Genomic DNA, 6,507 nt, shown 5'->3' with positions numbered 1-6,507 from the left:
TCAACAACTGCACTGACAATGTGACCAACTATACGCACAATCTGACTTACTGCAGCTACAACCAAACTCAGAATCAACCTGAACAACTACAACAACTACATACACTGAACTAACAGCCCTTCTAGTACTACCATGCCCCACTTACCTGTCACACCTACCTTAGATTCTGCTCCATCGCCTGCAGATGACAATTAACGACACACCACAACTGTTTCTTTATTACAGCTCCATCAACACAATATACAACTCATACAATAGTACAAACACAATACAGCAACAACATCATATTTACAAGCACAAAGTGGATACAGCAGTTCAGTACATGGCACAACATCCAGATATGCAGTACAAATAGCACAAGATACAACTCACAAGATCCCAGTATTGAGTACAAACATCAGCACAGTCAATACAGAGCACAACACAGTTTACAGGCGCAGCATTGATACATTGAGAACATGGCACAGCACAATGTTCAACCATCACATCAACACATAGAGCACATTGCACAATACATTGTACATGTACAACATCCATATACACAGCAAATTGTCCATCCCGGGTTACAGGCGCAGCATCTACATGTTGAGTACAGAGCACAGCACAGTTGACAGACACAGCATCCAAATACACAGTACATTGCATGGCACAAGGTACAATTACAGCATCAGCGCATTATATACACAGCAAGGCAAAATTGAAATCAATAACACAAACATGAATGGACTCAGTATTAAAGCCAATTTGATTAACAATAATTGACTGCAAAGCTAAAGCCAATGTGGCACATTCAAAATGGCAGCACAGCGCTGAAACCAGCATAACTCTCATAATGGCCACAAATGGGCGCAAGTCAAAGAGTGGCCGCAAATGGGCACGAGTCAAAGAGTGGCCGGGAAGCAACTCGGCTCCCTCAGGCCATAGATAGTGGTTACGGGGCTGGGTTAGCCCGGATAGAAAAAAAGTGGGCTAGCCCAGCCCCGTAAGCAAGGATAAATAAAGCCAATTTGGCTAAAATAATTTGATTTGAAAAATAAAGCCAATTAAATTGAGTTAATTTGAGTTAATTTGAGTTAATTTGAAGCCAATTTAGTTGACATAAATTAATTTTAAACCTAAAGCCAATTTAGCTGAGATTAATTGATTGCAAAACTTAAGCCAATCTGAATTAGATAATTAGATTCCAAAGCAAAATCCAATTTGGTTGACAATAATTGAATGCAAAGCTAAAGCCAATTTGGGTTGAAATTAATTGAGTCCAATACAAAAGCCAATTTGGTTGACAAAAAATAATTGCACACACTGAAATCAGCGTAAATCTTATAATGGCCGCAAATGGGCGCAAGTCAAAGAGTGGCCACAAATGGGCACGAGTCAAAGAGTGGCCGGGAAGCAACTCAGCTCCCTCAGGCTGTGGGCGTTGGTTACGGGGCTGGGTTAGCCCAGATAGAAAAAAAGTGGGCTAGCCCAGCCCCGTAAGCAAGGATAAATAAAGCCAATTTGGCTGATATTAATTGAAATCAAACCTTAAACCAATTTGGTTAAGGTTAAATAATAGCAAAGTTAAAGCCAATTAGTTTAAAATTTAATGATTGCAAAGCTACAGCCAATTAGATTATACTTAAATGGTTGTAAAGCTACAACCAATTTAAGTAACATTAAAAAATTAGAAAACTAAAGTCAATTTAATTAAAAATAAAATGTCAAAACTAAAGCCAATTTGATTAACAATGACTGATTGAAAGCTAAAGCCAATTTTGTTAAAAGAATTAATTGAAAAGCTATAACCAATTTCATTAAGATTAACTGACAACAAAGCAAAAACCAATTTAGTTGCAGTGATATGATTACAAAACAAAACCCAGTGTGGGTGAAGTTAATAGATTACTAAGCTAAAACCAATTTGGGTAAGGTTAACTGAACGCAAACCTTAAACCAATTTGATTAACAGAACTTAACTCAAAAGCTAATTCCAATTAAATGGAGGTTACTTGACTAATATGTAGCTGATGTGGTGTTGTGATGGATCGTCAGCCCCCCAAAGCTTTATTAAACGCCTGCATGGCAGCATGGAGTGCTGCATCAAAGGGGAACATCCATCAGCCAGGGAATATAAGGGCCCTAAGGAAGAAAAGCAGATAGTTAGATCAATGGGCTATAGCAAGTGGGACATGAAAATGTAAAATAGTGGGCAAGGCCCAAAAATTTGCTACAATAAACACCAAAATGGAGCTAAAAGTACAAAAGAAGAACACAGAGAATGCCAAAATGAACAGCAAGGCCCAAAAGAGCAGCACAAAAAACATCAAAACAGAACATAATACAACACAAAACACTGCAGAGAACAGGAATAGGGACATTAAGGCGCAACAAAATGATGCAGGCAACTGCAAAATGGAAGAAAGCACCCAAGAGAATATCAAAATATTGGGCAAGGGCCTACAAAAGGATGCAGGGAACACTGAAAAGGAGGGCAAAGCCCAAGAGAACAAGAAAAGGAATGGCAAAATGGACTGCAAAGCCCAAAAGAATGATGCAATGGATGCCTAAATGGACAGCAAAGTCCAAAAGAATGATGCAATGGATGCCTAAATGGACGGCAAAGTCCAAAAGAATGATGCAATGGATGCCTAAATGGACGGCAAAGCCCAAAAGAATGATGCAATGGATGCCTAAATGGACGGCAAAGCCCAAAAGAATGATGCAATGGATGCCTAAATGGACGGCAAAGTCCAAAAGAATGATGCAGTGGATGCCTAAATGGACGGCAAAGTCCAAAAGAACGATGCAATGGATGCCTAAATGGACGGCAAAGCCCAAAAGAATGATGCAATGGATGCCTAAATGGACAGCAAAGCCCAAAAGAATGATGCAAGATACCAAAATGGAGGGCAAGGCCTAAGAGAACAATGCAAGGAACGCCAAAATGGAGGGCAAGGAAAACACTGCAAGAAACAACTGAGCAACAGCAAAGACCAAACACAAAGACAACACAGTAGGACAAGCACAGACAGCCCATAGGACACCACGGAGTGCAAAAATGAAGTCAAAAACACTAACCTCACATCTCAGTACATAACAAGTAAAAACCAATTGCTATGTGCTGCCCTTACCTGCTGGGCTGAGAGTTACCATCAGCAAAGCTGGTCCAGGCAATGCAGGTTACTGTTCCTCGCTGCTCTCATCAGGAGCCTCACATCTCTGTGCATTGCTGGAACCTGTTGGACACAACATGACAATGAAGGCACTGGGCTAGAATTAATGCTATTAAAGATATAATTAATGCTATTATGGATATAATTAATGCTACTTTTAAGTCTAGATTTGCAGTAAGTTTAACAATTGTATCCCACACTACAATCATAATTAAAGTGACTTTCACATAAATCACTGAGCATCACTTTTATGACTGCATTTATCATAACAGACACCTTTAGTATTGGGTAAATATTAGGTAAATATCGGTTCCATTAACAAATACAGGTTACAGACTTTATCACTACAACCCGCATTAAGCCGGGGGAGCAGATCAAGATTAACACAAACAAAACCTCCCAGCAAATCCCAAACACAAGCAGAACAACCACAGAAAGACACTGCAACAGAAAAGCAAAGCAAGCAGCCAAGGGTAAGACAAGGACAAAAGCAATAAGGAAAGCCAAGGGAAAGCCAAAGCAAAAGCAACAGCAAACAGACCATTATAGGAAACACCAAGAACAAAGGCCAAAGGCAAAACAGCGTGGAGCACCAAGACAACAACAAAGGGAACAATGAAACAGAGGGCAAGGCCCAAAAGAATGCTGCATGGAACTGCAAAATAGAGCAAGGCCATAAAGAACACTGCAGGGAACATCAAGATGGAGAGCAAGGCCCAAAAGGGCACATACAACATCAAGATGTAGGGCAAGGCCTAAAAGAACACTGCATGGAACTGCAAAACAGAGGGCAAGGCCCAAAACAGAACTGCTGAAACATCAAGATGGAGGGCAAGGGCCAAGGGAACATCACGCAGAACATCAAGATGAGGACAAGGCCCAGAAGAACACTGCAAGGAACATCAAGATGGAGGGCAAAGCTGAAGAGAAAACTGCAGCAAACACCAAGATGAATGGCTAGGCCTAAAAGGGCACTACAAGAAACATCAAGATGGGGGGCAAGGCCCAAAAGGGCACTACAAGAAACATCAAGATGGGGGGCAAGGCCCAAAAGGGCACTACAAGAAACATCAAGATGGGGGGCAAGGCCCAAAAGGGCACTACAAGAAACATCAAGATGGGGGGCAAGGCCCAAAAGGGCACTACAAGAAACATCAAGATGGGGGGCAAGGCGGCAGAGGAAACTGCTTGGAACTCCAACATGGAATGAAAGGCTGAAGGGAATGAAGCACCAAAATGAACAACAAGGCCCATAGAATGAACAGAACATAAAGTGAGAACAAAGGAAACACTGCAGGAAATGCTGGAGAAACAGCAGAGAACAGAGGAAAAGAGAATGCAGAAGGACGAGAGCAGACATTATCATTATAATAATGGAACGTTACCTTCAATCTCAGTATGGAACAAGTAAAAAGCAATTGTGTGTGCTGCCCTTACCTGCTGGGCTGAGAGTTACCATCAATAAAGCTGGGTCTGGAGCATTCCAGGCAATGCGGGTTTCTGTTCCTCGCTGCTTTCATCAGTAGGATAGAATCCATGCTATTAGGGATGGAATAAATACTATTAGAAATAGAAGTAATGCTATTTCTAAGGTTAAAGGTGCAGTTACTTTAAAATGGTATTTTGCACTATGATTAGAATGAAGGTTACTTAAAAACAAAGGGTTAGATTTACAGATACTCTACAGAAAACTGCAATTCTCACTAAATTTCCCATTAAGGCCATAAAGTTCCTGCAATTATCCCATAAAGTTCCCTTAAGGTCAAGATTACCATGAATGCTGCCTCCCAGCAAACCCCATAGAGCCAAAGGCAAAGGCAGCAGAACAAGCACAGAAAGCCCCAACAAAAGAAAAGCAAAGCAAACACCAACAGTAAGGCAAGGGCAGCAGTAAGAGAACAGCCAAGGGAAAGCACAAGGGAAAGCAACAGCGAGGAGAGTGGTATGAAACACCAAGAACAGAGGGCAAAGGGAAGGCAGCGTAGGAGGCCAAATGGAAACACCAAAAGAACACTGCAGGAACAACAAAAAGGAGGGCATGTCCCAAGAGAACATGGCAGGGAACAGCAAGATGGAGAGCAAGGCCCAAAAGGGCATTAAAGGAACAGCAAGATGGAGAGCAAGGCCCAAAAGGGCACATACAACATCAAGATGTAGGGCAAGGCCTAAAAGAACACTGCATGGAACTGCAAAACAGAGGGCAAGGCCCAAAACAGAACTGCTGAAACATCAAGATGGAGGGCAAGGGCCAAAAAAGATCATGTAAAACATCAAGATGGATGGCAAGGCCCAAGGGAACATCACGCAGAACATCAAGATGAGGACAAGGCCCAGAAGAACACTGCAAGGAACATCAAGATGGAGGGCAAAGCTGAAGAGAAAACTGCAGCAAACACCAAGATGAATGGCTAGGCCTAAAAGGGCACTACAAGAAACATCAAGATGGGGGGCAAGGCCCAAAAGGGCACTACAAGAAACATCAAGATGGAGGGCAAGGCCCAAAAGGGCACTACAAGAAACATCAAGATGGGGGGCAAGGCGGCAGAGGAAACTGCTTGGAACTCCAACATGGAATGAAAGGCTGAAGGGAATGAAGCACCAAAATGAACAACAAGGCCCATAGAATGAACAGAACATAAAGTGAGAACAAAGGAAACACTGCAGGAAATGCTGGAGAAATAGCAGAGAACAGAGGAAAAGAGAATGCAGAAGGATGAGAGCAGATATTATCATTATAATAATGGAACATTACCTTCAATTTCAGTATGTAACAGATAAAAAGCAATTGTGTGTGCTGCCCTTACCTGCTGGGCTGAGAGTTACCATCAGCAAAGCTGGGTCCAGGCAATGCAGGTTTCTGTTCCTCGCTGCTCTCAACAGGAGCCGCACATCTCTGTGCTCTGCTGGAACCTGTAGGACACAACACGGCAATGAAGGCACTGCCCACATCTGCAGGGCAGCTCATAGACACAGCACTCACCTTGGCTTTGGTAGGGAGGGATGTTGGAACCAATAGGGCCCCATGAGACCCCATTGGAACCAATAGGGCCCCACATAAGACCCCATTGGACCTTATAAGGTCAACAACCCAGTGCAAGACCAACCAAGGTCTTGAAATCAAACAGTCTATGAGTCCAGATGAGATGCATCGCAGACTGAGAAGTGGTGACAATGGGGTGCAGTCCGGTGAGCAGAAACACAGCCAACATGGCGCTCCTTTGTAGGAAGGTAGAAGGGATGAGCCCAGGAATGGCTGAGCCGTTGGTCCCACTGCTGTGCTGGGAATGACCACAAAGCAGATCCTCATAGAAGGACCCAGGGCTCATTGAAGCAGGAGGTGATGATGGAGATC

The 6,507-nt window shown here is 42.8% G+C and overlaps 1 long non-coding RNA gene across 1 annotated transcript; it reads right to left on the bottom strand.

Annotated features, from left to right (window-relative positions):
• Positions 1-2,880: 2,880 nt before the first annotated feature.
• LOC146752611 (uncharacterized) lies at positions 2,881-6,100 on the bottom strand. Its single transcript, XR_014940535.1, has 3 exons — positions 5,960-6,100; positions 4,593-4,694; positions 2,881-3,218 (listed from the first exon to the last, which is right to left on the bottom strand). It is a non-coding gene; the product is annotated as an uncharacterized LOC146752611 (long non-coding RNA).
• Positions 6,101-6,507: the final 407 nt, after the last annotated feature.

Source organism: Coturnix japonica, unplaced genomic scaffold, assembly GCF_054131305.1.
Source record: "Coturnix japonica strain WE unplaced genomic scaffold, WE-NBRP24 Scf043, whole genome shotgun sequence".
In the NCBI taxonomy this organism is placed as follows: domain Eukaryota; kingdom Metazoa; phylum Chordata; class Aves; order Galliformes; family Phasianidae; genus Coturnix; species Coturnix japonica.
Note: the sequence above shows the minus strand (reverse complement) of the source record. Positions and strands in the feature narration are given on the sequence as shown.